Genomic DNA, 15,695 nt, shown 5'->3' on the forward strand with positions numbered 1-15,695 from the left:
TGCTGCAATTTATTCAGCCAATTCCTTATTGTTTGACATTCACTCAGTGTTAACAGTTCATTATACAGTATGCTCAAACATTTTTATTTCAGAATAATAAAATGTCAGGCACAGCTGTAGTCACATCCCTCTAGCACCTTAGGACACAAACACCATGGTAAATTTAGTGTGCTCTCATGCTCCGCAGCATGTGCACTGGCCCGGGCTTCTCATGTCCTGAGTGCTGTTTTACTAAATCTGCACAATTTGCTTTGGGACACAATGCTATACTTCTAGGATTTACACAGGCATACTTTATTCACTTGTAAATGCATCTAAGTACTCCATTAATTCTTACATCTTCTACTAAAAGTGATACTTGTTTTTCAAATACAAATTATTTGAACTTTTTTTGTAGATAGTGAGAGTTTAGGAACACAATTTGACTCTCCGTATAATTATTAACAATCAGATGCAGTCACAGAGCATTCCGTCTGTTCTTACCAATTGTGACCCTCTCTCCACTACCTATTCCATACCCCTCTGGGGTGACCCTGTTTTAACTCACTCCACTGATCTTCCTGTTCACCTGTATCTCACACTACAGGTCTCTGCTTCTGTGCTGTAGTATCGGGGTAGCCAAGAGACCTACACCTTGCTCTCCAAAAGCTTGCATACTCTTGGGCCTCTGATTTTCCTTACAAATTTCCAGTTGATCCTAGCTTTTCACAAAAAGCTTTACTGAGATTTTGAATGGATATGTAATAACTGATTTAGGAATAACTGTGTTACCTTCACAGGAATATTCACTGTTAAAGGTGGTGTTTTCTATTTACATCTCTAATACTCAACAATAGCATGCTATAATTATCTCCAGGCTACATAATCTATAATTATATAGATTAATGTTCTAATATTAATATCTCTAATATTCAACAACAACATGCTATAATTATCTCCAGGGGATTCTATGTTCTGTTGGCTCTGCTCACTCCCAGTGCATATGCACTGTGGAGCGCAGCATCAGGAGTTCTCATGCACACTAAAGTTAGACCCACTGATCTAGCCACACAAAGTCAGAGTGGCTGACCTAAGAGAAGCGAGGCTGCTCCAGAGCCTGTCTGGTAAAAGCATCCATGATCTAAGACGACAGAGGTGCTTACACAGCCAGTCTAGGACGCCTGTGCTATGACGCACGAGAGGGTCTCTGGGCGTTTGCCCTTTATGCAGCCTTCTATGTGGCTCTCTACCTACAACTTAAGGGAATTCCTGGAATAATCCCCTGCACAAGCTATTAGAAGCTTCTATTTTTCTGCTTTTAATGAAATTCCTTCTGAAAAAGGAAATTCAATGGTCTGGTTTGAAAGTTCCATTACAAAGGCTAATTAAACAACATCCCAACACTGACACAGTCTGCCCAGCAGAGGAGGTAAGATCCTAGAACACTCAGGACTGAGAGAAAGATGGCTCGTTTATACTTACAGCTACGCCACAAAATAACCACACACGCCGGGCTGTGGTGGCGCGCACCTTTAATCCCAGCACTCGGGAGGCAGAGGCAGGCGGATCTCTGTGAGTTCGAGGCCAGCCTGGGCTACCAAGTGAGTTCCAGAAAAGGCACAAAGCTACACAGAGAAACCCTGTTTCAAAAAAAAAAAAAAGAAAAATAAATAAATAAACACACACACACACACACACACACACACACACAAACACACACAAGATCTCTTATGTGGACATATGGTGTGTACCACTCAGGTTCTTATTCTCTGTTCATAATATAAACAACAGACAATGCAGTAGACGTAAATGAAAGGTAAAGAGAAGACACCCACCCCCAATACTGGTAGAAACAGACTAACCATTTTACAAATTCAAGAAATCATTGTAATAATTTTGTTACTTTTCTTAACCAAAAATGTAACTGGTCAATTTTTGTTTTAAAAAAAAAATAGTCTTTAAAAGCATAAATTTGTAAGGAATAACCATAAACACTATTTTTACATCTCTTCAAATACTGCCATGAAAACAGAACAGAATCGCCAAAACCTACAAATGATATACTATAACTGCACAGTACCCTTAAGAATTCCAAATGCAAGCTAGTGGGATGAGCAGCAATAAGATTCATGCACTATTTGCAGCGACATGGGAAGTAGATGGAAACACCAAGGCATCAGAGATCAACAGGAACCACACTCACTGCAAAATGTAGCAAGAGGTGAGTAGTCGAAAGCACGGTGAGTGGTACAGCGCTAACCAGGAGCACACACACTCCATGTACAGTGTGCAGAGAGCACAGTGAGTGGTGCAGCACTGACCAGGAGCACACACACTCACTGTACAGTGTGGAGAGAGCACGGTGAGTGGTGCAGCGCTGACCAGGAGCACACAGCACTGACCAGGAGCACACACACTCACTGTACAGTGTGGAGAGAGCACGGCAAGTGGTGTAGCACTGACCAGGTGCACACACAGTCACTGCACAGTGTGCAGAGAGCACAGTGAGTGGTACAGCACTGACCAGGTGCACACACAGTCAGTGCACAGTGTGGAGAGAGCATGGTGAGTGGTGCAGCGCTGACCAGGAGCACACACAGTCACTGCACAGTGTGCAGAGAGCACGGTGAGTGGTGCAGCGCTGACCAGGAGCACACACACTCACTGTACAGTGTGGAGAGAGCATGGTGAGTGGTGTAGCACTGACCAGGAGCACACACAGTCACTGTACAGTGTGCAGAGAGCACGGTGAGTGGTGCAGTGCTGACCAGGAGCACACACACTCACTGCACAGTGTGCAGAGAGCACGGTGAGTGGTGCAGTGCTGACCAGGAGCACACACACTCACTGTACAGTGTGGAGAGAGCACGGTGAGTGGTACAGCACTGACCAGGAGCACACACACTCACTGTACAGTTTGAGAGGACTGGAAACTGTGAACTAACAAAACTTCAAAGGACTTGGCGGAGGGCACACGCGCATGTGCGTGCGTGCGTGTGTGTGTGTGTGTGCGCCCAAGTACACATGTATGTGTGTGCATGTCCTGTGACAGACTGAGTTCAACCTCAGGTATACTCAGGAACACTGATCACATTTTTTTTTCTGTTCCCTGTTCTTTTTTTGTTTGTTTGTTTTGTTTTTTGTTGTTTGAGACAGGGTTTCTCCACGTAGTTGGGGTGCCTGTCCTGGATCTTGCTCTATAGACCAGGCTTACCTTGAACTCACAGAGATCCACCTGCCTCTGCCTCCCGATGTGCTGGGATTAAAGGCATATGCCACTGCCGCCCAGCCTGACCACAATATTTTTGAAACCGAGGTCTCTCACTGGTTTGGGACTCAACCTATTAAGCTAAGCTGGCTTGCCAGCAAGCTGGGGCCCACCTGTCTCTGCCTCCCCAAGGCTAGGATAGCAAATAGAGCCCACAGAGAGCTTTTTAAACATGGGTTCTGGGATCAAACTTGAGTCCTCAATTTACCAATGGAGCATCTCCCCAGCCACCAAGGCACCCCTTGGAAACAAAACCTCACTCTGCAGAGATGCTCCCATTAACAGACTCCAAAGTGAGTAGGACAAGAGACAAGAGTCCATCCAAGTAACACAGAGAGGCCGCAGCAGAAACAGCGCGCAGCAAGTCAATGCGCTAAGTCAGACATGACACCAGGTGGCTGCACACTGTAAGAGTCTCTGCATGCAAACCTCTAGCAAAAACAAAATGGATAAAAATTAGTTATCACTGGGGCCATGGTGGGGACAACGTCAAAGAGACTTGAGGCACTGGCAGGATTCTCTAACTGAACTAGGTACGAGAGCACGGAGCACCACAGACCATACTCTGTATCTAAGCAAGTGAATTGTGCTATTTATGATACCTTAAGATACAAACACACACAACTGTGACTGTCAAGTTAGAAAAGCTACTTCCATCCAGAAGTCTCTTCTAAGAGCCCAGGAAAATGAATTTCATATAATAAAAAAAAAGTAATAGAAAAGAATCAATGTCAATGTCGACCCGAGTTATTGCAAGGAAAAAAAGCAGATCCACATATCTACAGATAATAGCAGAATGTCAGATATATAACAAGTCAAATGTCCACAGAACTTAGAAAACCTAGAACTTAATATTTCAAGGTAAGCTTTAAAACAAAACTCACTATAAAACAAACTGAAGTTCTGTTTTTGTTTCGAGACAGTCTCATTACTGTTGCCCTGGCTCACCTGGTATTTGCTACCCAGCCCAGATTGGCCTACAACTACTAATCCTCCTGCCTCTGCCTCCCTAGTGCTGGGATAACAAGCTGGAGAAAAGTAGAAAGAAAAAATCCTCAGACACGTACTGCCAGAACTAGGATAATTGGAACAAAGAGAAAAATAACTAATCTCAGAAGTAAAAGACAAAACAGAAAGACAGCAAGATGAACAGGTCCTACAGATAATAAATCTAAGTAGAAAGTGAAAACCAATGACCAACTCAAAATGAAAGAAAACAATTATTTAAAATATTAACAAAGTAATAACAAATCCAGAAAATAGGGAGGTGATCTAAACACGTATAAAATCTGCTCCCAAGATGCAACACTGAAGTTCCACTAACTACCTAGAACTTACTAGAAATGCAAGATCCCTCAGTGTGGTGGCAACCTGTTAGCATTCCCAGCACTTTGGTAAATCATGAGTTCAAGGTCATCCTCAGCTACATGAAATTCTATCTCAAAAAAAAAAAAAAAAAAAAAAAAAAAGACCCCAACATAAAAAAAGCAGATGCACTCAGGCACCAACCTGAGTCAAACACCGTGTCTCAGACTGGGGCCTAAACATGGGGAAAGTTTAAATTCAGACTTTCAGAAAAACGCTTTAAAAAGTGAAACTAGTTCATCACTGGTGAGTATTGTGGAATATTTAACTAGGCAAATGTGTTACATTTGTTTAGTCTGCATTTGTGTAACTGTAAAGATGTGCTGCATTTGCGGCAGTTAAAATAACCTGAGGTTAGCAACTAGCTGACAGGACGCAGCAGGAAGGAGCACAGCAAGGGTGTTTAGTTGGGGTGCTGTGGAAGGGGAGATCTGGGGGACACCAGCAAAGAGAGAACATCAGCCAGCCTCTGAGATCGCAAGCTTTCTTACTTATTCTAAGAAAACTACAAGTTAGAGCGGCCTTCAGCAGCAGCCACAGAACCATTGTCTGGGTGGTAAGAACTCCCCCAGGCTTGGCTGAGCAGCCCAGCCACTGTGAGAAAGGTGAAACAGCCGGTGAGAGTCAGAAAGGATTCAGTTCAAATGAAAAGGCGGAGGTGGGAGGCCAGGCCAGGCAGATCTCTGTGAGTTAGAGGGCAGCCTGGACTACAAGGCAAGTTCCAGGACAGACTCCACCGCTACACAGAAAAACCCTGTCTCACACAGCCAAAAAGAAAAGGAGAGAGAGAAAGAAAGAAAGAAAAAAGGAAAGAGAGGGAGGGAGGGAGGGAGGGAGGGAGGGAGGAAGGAAGGAAGGAAGGGAGGAAGGAAGAAAGAAAGAAAGAAAGAAAGAAAGAAAGAAAGAAAGAAAGAAAAAAAGAGAAAAAGCAATCACATGCCTAATGGAAAAATTAAATAGGATGTCATCTGATGATGAGCCGAATACCCAGCACTCGGTGCTTACATAGGCTTTCAGATAAATGTGGCTTAAGAGCCACTGAGTCAGCCAATGCAGTTCAGACAACCACATGACTAGTCCACCAGACTTAAGAATCGGTGTTGAGTATTTGATATGTGTCTACTTAAAGAATTAAGCCTTGAAGAGGCAGCCTGGCAGAGGCACATGATCAGGGAGACATGGGAGAAGAGTCACCATGCTCCAACAAGGCAGGTAAGGGGGGAGAGGGGTGCCCATGCTCCAACAAAGCAGGTAAGGGGGGAGAGGGGTGCCCCCATGCCCAACAAGGCAGGTAAGGGGGGAGAGGGGTGCCCATGCTCCAACAAAGCAGGTAAGGGGGGAGAGGGGTGCCCATGCTCCAATAAGGCAGGTAAGGGGGGAGAGGGGTGCCCATGCTCCAACAAGGCAGGTAAGGGGGGAGAGGGGTGCCCATGCTCCAACAAAGCAGGTAAGGGGGGAGAGGGGTGCCCATGCTCCAACAAGGCAGGTAAGGGGGGAGAGGGGTGCCCATGCTCCAACAAGGCAAAGCAACAGGGGAGAGGGGTGCCCATGCTCCAACAAGGCAGGTAAGGGGGGAGAGGGGTGCTCGTGCTCCAACAAGGCAAAGCAACAGGGGAGCCATGGGAAAGTAAGTGTAGACAGCAAAAGTTCAACTTTTTTCAGAACGCCATGTTAACAGAATTAACTGCTCACGCTAGAATCCTCAACACAGGGAAAAGGGAAAGCAAGAGCAAGGCTGAATTCCCTGAGTGGAAACCAGTTAGCCCCAAAGTCAAATTACAAGTATTTCTCTGCTTCTTATGTAATTCATCTGTAAAAAGCAGCCTGTATGCTCTTTAAGTAGCTCATCTATAAAATATCTGTCCTCTGCAAAGACTTAGGATAAGGACTAATTCTGTGAATGAGGAGCCTCTGGAATGTAGATTGTGTTTTTCAGCTCTCTCTTCCCACTAGAAGAAACCATGGCTATTTGAGGACATGACAAAGTTTATGACTGGAGCAAGATAAGCCTAGAATATCTTACGTATTAGCACAAAGAAGCTAAGAGTAGGGTCATGGCAAATGACTCAGAAACCAACGTGAAGAGGCCCTCACTACCTAATTATGGACCAATTTGGGCATGAGGAAGAACCACACTGAAGAGCAAACACATTGAATTAAAACATACTAGGTATGCTTAAAGTTGGGTATCCACAATAACACTTCAAAAAGCTGATTAGTTCACTGTCGGCACATCAGTGACTGCTCAGTTCCTAATGAAGAGACAATCATGTGAAAATAGAACCTATGAAATCATCTCACTCTTTCTCTGAGGAAACCCCAAATAGAAGCACCTGACTTAAGGAACTCAACAACCACAAGTCCACAGAAACCACTGAGACACGAGTTGACTCTATGACAATGCAGCCATGGAGACCCAGACCCTGGAAAACTCGGGAAAACCCACTGTGTTTCTTCAACAAACAAGGGGGTGTAGGGGGATGAGAGGGAATCTGCAGGAAGACAAGGCTTTCAAAATAACACCATCAGAAACCTGCTGGAAGGATCCCAGCAAGAAACACACATAATAAAACTACAGGGGAGTGGGGGAGGCAGGGAACATCAGGACTGTGGTTACCCAGAGGGCTGTGCCTGACCTTCTGGAAGGACTGCCCGCATTTATCACATGCACTGACCTGCCTCCAGAGTCCTCCTCTTTAGTGGCACTATCTTCTTTTCTATATTTGAACCATACTTTAAGTTTCTTTCAAATAAAACACAAACATCTCCAATTTTACTGGGTTCCTCTAAAATAAACTCCCTTCTGAAGTCATCTTTTTATTTTATTCACAATCCTTTTTTATCCCCTAACTACCAATGTTCATCATCACTCTGAACTTAGTAGTTGGAATAAGGCAGTCAAACAACTCAACAGCAAGAAAACATTAAACAGATTTCTTAAAATCACCAAAGAACAGATATTCCCTAACACCCAAAATACAAATGCCAACAAATGTATGAAAACATTTCCAGCATCACTAATCATCAGCAAAGTCAAAGAATGTTTGACTTTTAACAAGCCAAAAAACTATAACGCTTGTTTAAATAGCTATTAGTAAAAAGGTATCCATGGAGATGCAGGAAAAGAGAGGCAGAGAACAAAGATGAGGAGGAAAGTTCATACAGATACCATGGGGAACAGGATGAAGGTTCTTCGAAAGCTAGAAACTAGAATGACATTCTGATCCACAACCCCACGTCTGGATGTATTTTCTAGGAAGTGAAGTCAGTGTCTTAAAGCCACACTCCCATGTTCACAGCAGCACTGTTCCCAACAGTTAAGACACAGAGACAATCTAAGCTCCCCAACAGAAGAAGAGTAAGGAAATGTGGCGGTGGAAAAGGGAAATTCTGTGGCGACCAGAACATGGGCAGACCTTGGAATGCCACTACGCATGAACCGAGCCAGGCACAGGAAGACAAACACTGCATGGTCTCACTTATATGTGGCATCTATAAAAGCTGAACTTAAAAAAGCCAAGACCACCAGGGCGCTTGTCAGAAGAGGAGGCAGGCTGTACAGGGAAGTGATGGTTAAATGGTTAAATGAACCTTGGTTCAGTTTTGAAACACGTCCTGCAGATCTAACATCCAGCACAGTGACCACAGTTACCTGCATCTTAAGACGATAATGTGAGGAGATGGATGTGGTCATCTGTTGTAACCATGTCACAATCCATGAAAACACTATGTTACACATCATAAAGATAGACACTTTTTTCTTTTTTCTGTCAACTACATGAGTAAAGCCAGAAGAAAGGCTGAGTGGTGGTATATATTTGGTGATATATATATATATATATATATATATATATATTATATATTTGTATATAACACACACACACATACACACACACACACACACACACTCCTCCTTCAACAGCTGTACTAGGTGATAGACAGGTGTTGATGTGACAGTTCACCTTGAAAGTGAATTTGTAACAGGAAATGAAGAAGGCTAAGGAGTGGCTAAAAACTTGGACAGAAATAAAAGTGATGACAGAATCCAAAACCTCAGTGGCACTCAGGTGGATAAAAGGTAATTAAACTGGTTATGTATAGACCAGGGTTATGCTGAAGTGAGTCTTAGGGTAGGGAACACAGCAAAGACTTCAAGAGTTAATGTGATTCAGACATACAGAGACTGGAGGTGGCCTAAGCCCTGAAAGATCACAGGTGGGACTGTGTTCAGAATATTCTGTGTAAGAAGTAGTTCAGTAAAAACTGAACTGACAACTCTAACATGAAAAATAAACTAGTCATAAGTGTTTGAAAGTCTTCAACAGCCTTAGCCATCAGAAAAGCACGTATTAAAACTACTTTGAGATTCCACCACAATAGCTAACATCTAGAAAATAAAGGACAACAATGCTAGCAAAGATGTGGGCAAATGGAACCTTCAGCTGCTGCTTGTGGGTGTGTAAATGCTGAGCCGCTGTGCAAATCAATGTGGCGGTTTCTGAAAATGAACTACCATTTACTTACTAAACCATCCCTGGGTATGTCTGGAGACTCGGAGTCCTACCACAAAAATACCTGCACGTGCAAGATTACTGCTTCACTGCCCATGGGAGTTAGAAAGGAGGCCGGCATGGATGCTTATCAACAGACCAATGGATAAAGGAAACGCGGTCGGGATACATCATGGGATTTTAGTCAACTGTCAAGAAAAATGAAATCATGGCATTTGACAGAAAATGGATGCAACTGGATATTATCATGCCAAGCAAAATAAGCCAGACTCAGAAAGACAAGCACTACATGCTTCTATCATAGGAAAATCTGTGTGTGTGTGTGTGTGTGTGTGTGTGTACTTGCATGTGTGCATGTAGGTCATGAGCCAGAATGACAAGGTCTGGAGCGATCTTCAGAGCTGGGGAGTAGGAAAAAGGGAAGGAGGTGGTGGGAAACATGTGCCTCTACAGCAGAAGAGGGCCTACAGGGCCACAGGGAAAGGACCAGGGAGCGAGCACAGGAGGCCAGCGGCGTGGAGAGGGAGAGGTACAAACAAGAACGAAGGATGCATGAAAATGCCATAATAATAATGCATCATCATTATTTTGTAAGCTAATGTAAAAAGCCAATTTTTAAAAGCCAGTCACAAAACACTACATATTGTTTGATTTCAGGCAATAGGTCCAAACTAGGCACATGTATTGACACAAAGTAGATAAGTGGCTGCCTGGAGTTAAAGGGGTCATACTACCAAATAACTATAGACATGTGAGGTTTTAATGGCGGAGGCAGTGGCAGTACTTACGGTCTATAGAGAACACTTGGGTAGTCAAAGTGGGGCTGCTACTGGCCTGTACAGAGACTAGAATGCTGCTGCTCATCTTCAGATGCACAGGCTGGCCATCCAGAGAGGGGAAAAAACATGTCAGTAACGCCAAGGGTGTGGATGAATTAAAGATTCCTCCACACAGCGGCTTGATTTGTACCAAAGACAGAACTACACTCAAGTAGGAGGAGATAGTCCCTTCAACACATGGTCAACTGCACATTCACATGGAAGAGAGTGAGATCAGTTTCACACCATACTCATGGAGGAGATAGTCCCTTCAACACACGGTCAACTGCATTCACATGGAAAAGAGTGAGATCAATTTCACACCATACTCATGGAGGAGATAGTCCCTTCAACACATGGTCAACTGCACATTCACATGGAAGAGAGTGAGATCAATTTCACACCATACTCATGGAGGAGATAGTCCCTTCAACACATGGTCAAGTGAACATTCACATGGAAGAGAGTGAGATCAGTTTCACACCATACTCATGGAGGAGATAGTCCCTTCAACACACGGTCAACTGCACATTCACATGGAAGAGAGTGAGATCAATTTCACACCATACTCAAAGTTCAATGCAACTGTAATTTAAAATGGAATGTAAATTAGTATAGCATCTATAAGAAATAAGCAGGAATATATTTATGAGATGAGGATAGGCACAGAGTTAGGACACAAGAAATATGTTCCACAAAGCCAAGTTAAGTGCTGATCAACTAGACCACACTGAGGAATTTGACTCATGAAAATGATCCTTTACTAAGGTCAAATATCCAAGCTGAAGAACAGGAGGCAACAGCTACCACAAATAACCAGAATAGAAATATATACAAAACAGGCAACCCAGTTGAGTGAATATATGATTTACATGTGTCCATTCAGCAATGGGGAGAGTTATCAGTCATAAAACAGTATATACACCATAAAACTCCATTTAAAAAAAATTCAAAACATACTGAATTAATTTGTATGCAGAATGTTTTAAGAAAGACAGTAACAGGAGTCATAAAGGAGGCATCCAGTGACTCATCATAGTCCATTTCTTGGCCTGGGTGCTGTTTATATGGTGTGTTGGCTTTGGGGAAATCCCTTATACTCCACACTTATGGGTTGTGAATTTCTCTGACTTCAGTAAAAAATTCTCAAAAAAAAAAAAAAAAAAAAAAAAAGGTATCAGGTATCACATTTTGTATGAGAAATTAGACATAAGGTGATCCAGAACAGCTTCCATTGGAGCATTTCAGTAAAGAAGTTATTTTTAAAACTAATAATTTTAAATCAGAAACGAATCACACAGAAAAATATCCCTAACTAAAAATTTACTGAAGCCAGGCAGTGGTGGTGCACGACTTTAATCCCAGCACTCAGGAGGCAGAGCCAGGAGGATCTCTGTGAGTTCGAGGCCAGCCTGGTCTACAGAGCAAACTCTAACCCACGCACCAAAATTACACAGAGAAACCCTGTCTCGAAAAAAAAAAAAAATGACAAAAATTCACTGAGGAGTGCAATATGGGGAAAATATATGGGAAATGGGTGAAAGTAAGTGTGCAATAAAGATAAACATTTGTCCTTCTTCATTAATCAAAATGGTTTGAATAATGCTTTGAAATAGTCATTTGCACCAGCTGCTCTTCTGGCTCATAGTGAACAGTAAAATGATGGCATTGAAGAGCACCCAACAAGCCAGGCATGGTGGTGCACACCCTTAATACCCGTACTTAGAGCAGAGGCAAAAGACTGTGTGGGTCTAAGGCTAATCTGGGCCACAACCTGAGTTCAAGACCAGCCTATGTTCTGTATCAAAAGACAAAAAAAAATTAAAAATAATTTAATTTTTAGTGAATATTCAACGAAACCTGGGAATGCAACTCAGTATACAGCTTTTGGTTAGTTAGCCCAGGCTCGGGGATTAATCCCCATATAAATAAATAATATGTAAAATAAGTAAATAAGGTCAACAATTCAGCATGTAAAAGCGCTTCCCACACCAAGCCTGAAGACCTGGGTTTGATCCCCAAGACTCACATGCTGGACGTAGAAAACTGACTCCTGTACATTGTCCTAGGCCCTCCACACATAGTATGCATATGCCGTGTATGCATGTGCCCCATCTACCGATCCCTGCCAGGGGGCATCTGAAGCCCCGAACCTCACTGCTAACGCCAAGCTAAGCCTGAGAAGGCTGCACTTCCTTTCTGACTCTTTCAGTGGCTCCTTAGTCCTGGGGGAGGGACACAGGGCAGAACTTCCATGTAGTACCCCAGATCCTTAGTCCTGGGGGAGGGACACAGGGCAGAACTTCCAGTGTAGCCACCCCAGATCCTTAGTCTGGGGGGAGGACCAGGGCCCATGTTAGCCCCCTGGGGGAGGGACACAGGGCAGAACTTCCATGTAAGCCACCCCAGATCCTTAGTCCCTGGGGGGAGGGACACAGGCAGCACTTCCATGTAGCACCCCAGATCCTTAAGTCCTGGGGGAGGGGACCACAGGGCGAGCCACTTCCCATTAGCACCCCAGATCCTTAGTCCTGGGGGGGGAAGGGCAGAACTTCCATGTAGCACCCCAGATCCTTAGTCCTGGGGGAGGGACACAGGGCAGAACTTCCATGTAGCACCCCAGATCCTTAGTCCTGGGGGAGGGACACAGGGCAGAACTTCCATGTAGCACCCCAGATCCTTAGTCCTGGGGGAGGGACACTGGGCAGAACTTCCATGTAGCACCCCAGATCCTTAGTCCTGGGGGAGGGACACAGGGCAGAACTTCCATGTAGCACCCCAGATCCTTAGTCCTGGGGGAGGGACACAGGGCAGAACTTCCATTAGCACCCCAGATCCCTTAGTCCTGGGGGAGGGACACTGGGCAGAACTTCCATGTAGCACCCCAGATCCTTAGTCCTGGGGGATGGACACAGGGCAGAACTTCCATGTAGCACCCAGATCCTTTAGTCCTGGGGGACGGACACAGGGCAGACTTCCATGTAGCACCCCAGATCCTTAGTCCTGGGGGAGGGACACTGGGCAGAACTTCCATGTAGCACCCCAGATCCTTAGTCCTGGGGGAGGGACACAGGGCAGAACTTCCATGTAGCACCCCAGATCCTTAGTCCTGGGGGATGGACACAGGGCATAACTTCCATGTAGCACCCCAGATCCTTAGTCCTGGGGGATGGACACAGGGCAGAACTTCCATGTAGCACCCCAGATCCTTAGTCCTGGGGGAGGGACACAGAGTAGAACTTCCATGTAGCACCCCAGATCCTTAGTCCTGGGGGGAGGGACACAGGGCAGAACTTCCATGTAGCACCCCAGATCCTTAGCCCTGGGGGAAGGACACAGGGCAGAACTTCCATGTAGCACCCCAAAATTCTCTAACAAGGCACAGAAGACCCCTTTCCCCTGAACGGGTTAGTATTAAAGGAGATTTAATAGAAAACAAACAGTAAAAATGCTTCAAAGTCCCTTTTGAAATGATCTATTATTTACTTAATGCATGTGTGTGAAAAGTCCCTTTTGAAATGATCTATTACTTACTTAATGCATGTGTGTGTGAGAGCCCATGCCACAGCATCTATGTGGAGGTCAGGGGACAACTTGAAGAAATCAGTTCTCTCCTTCCACCATATAGGTTTGTTTCTAGGATCGAACTCGGGTCATCAGGCTTGGTGGCAAGCACCTCTAGCCACTGAGCAAACTCGCAGCCCTAGAAATACTGTCTGTTTTGGTTGTGAGCCTTGCCTCCAACAGCTGAGCCATCGTTCCAGGCCCGAAAAAGAACACTTTTTACATGATCTGCCCCATCTCTGTCTAACTTCATCCTTTTCTCCGCTAACCACACTGACCTTTCAGTTGTCCTTAAAACACCACAGATCAGGTCTGACCCAACGGCTTTGCACCAGCCTTCCCTGGGCCCAAATTCCTCTCCCAGATCCCTATATGACATCCTCAGTTTCAGACTTTCAAAGTCGTCTTGTGAGGGAGATCACTCTGAATGGCCTGTGTAAGATGGCGTTCCTCACTGGAGTCCGTCAGGACAGGGACCTTTGTATGTTTGATTACTGCTGTCCTAATGACCTGGAACAGGTCTCAGCTCTTCCGGTACTGCTAAGTAAATGCACAAGTGAACAGACCAGGCCAGCCTCCAGAGCCACACACCCCCAAGGCTCACAGCATCATTCCCATTTTAAAAACAAGTGGCCTGAGTTTCCAGAGCAACTAACAGGAAAGCTTTCTCAGTTTGCCTACTGGCCCAGACAGGTCTAAGGTGACTCAGAAAGATACCGAAGGGAGATTTTTCTCCCATCTCAGGTGCTGAAGAAGGGTTTCTTCTATCTTATTCCACTGGAAAGCATAGCAGCCTAACACTAGGCCCTCATCAATTTCTTCCTGTAGACCAGTTGTTCTCAACCTGTGGGTTCAGACCCCTCTGGAGGCAACATATAAGATATTTATATTATGATTCAGAACAGTAACAAAATTACAGTTAAAAATTAGCAACAAGGCCGGGTGGTGGTGGCGCACTCCTTTAATCCCAGCACTTGGGAGGCAGAGCCAGGTGGATCTCTGTGAGTTCAAGGCCAGCCTGGTCTCCAAAGCAAGTTCCAGGAAAGGCGCAAAGCTACACAGAAAAACCCTGTCTCGAAAAACCAAAAAATAAAAAAATAAATAAATAAATAAAAAAGCAGCAACAAAACAATTGGATGGTTGGGGTCACCACCGCATGAGGAAAGTTGAGAACCGCTGCTCTAGACTCTCCTGACGCCTAGCCAGCCTTTCAGAAGCCAGCACCCGTTGTTATTTGCCAACTGGAGAAGCGGTGAATGACCTTCAGTGAGCTCAGTGTTTCGGACAAGGCTCGGAGGGAGGCGAGGCAGCTGCTCACTAATCGCTGCTCTAATTAGGGCTTTGTTTGGTAAGCAGATAAGGATTTAGAAACCCATTAAATTTGATAAAAATGGACTTGTCAGTTGTCCTCAAGGCTCTCATGAAGCATGAGAAGAATGTTGAGCCCATCGTCTGGCCATATGTGCATTAAACATCCTCCTGCAAACATTCTGTTCTCAGACTGGTTCCTTACAAAGTCTCACTTCCGTATGGTCCCCGATTCCTCAGGTGTGAGTACAGTAAGTCCAAGGCACTTTCTCTGAGAAAAGTCGAAACTGCCTACAGGAGCAACATCTACCAGAAACGTGTCAAATGTGACTTCAGGAAATGTCCTCTTTTTATTTTCCTCAGGTAACATGCCTCGATGCTGACAAACGCATTTTTTAGAGATTAAATGGTGACAAAACTGTCTTTCTTGAAGTGTCAATCCTCATTTCCTCAAACTGGGGTCTGCTGCAGTGTTTCAGAATCACATGACTGGCGCAGTGGCAGGTTACTGCGGAGGAGGCCAAGGAGGCTGTTATTAGTGCCCACCACAGTCTGAATGGGAAACGCCCCCACAGGCTCGGTTGCTTTTGTCTTGTTACATGTACGAGTGTTTCACCTGCTGGTATGTACATGCATCACAGCATGCAGTGCCCACGGAGGCCAAAGAGGGCATCAAATCAACTAGAACTGTAGTTTACAGAAGATATAAAGCTGTCCTGTGACTGCTGGGACCCGAACCTGGTTCCTCAGGCGAGAGCATCACATGTTCCTACCCACTGAGTCCTCCTAAACATGTGATCCCAAGCTGGTGGTGCTGTCTGCCCAGGTTGTGGAACTTTTAGGAAGTGGAGCCTTGCTGGAAGAAGTGGGTTGCTGAAAGCC

At 44.8% G+C, this 15,695-nt stretch overlaps 1 protein-coding gene across 1 annotated transcript in view; it reads right to left on the reverse strand.

The window, feature by feature from the left end:
• Msh3 (mutS homolog 3) overlaps positions 1–15,695 on the reverse strand; it is a 153,542-nt gene that overhangs the window by 94,805 nt on the left and 43,042 nt on the right.

The sequence above is a fragment of the Onychomys torridus genome, chromosome 15, assembly GCF_903995425.1.
Source record: "Onychomys torridus chromosome 15, mOncTor1.1, whole genome shotgun sequence".
Classification (NCBI taxonomy): Eukaryota; Metazoa; Chordata; class Mammalia; order Rodentia; family Cricetidae; genus Onychomys; species Onychomys torridus.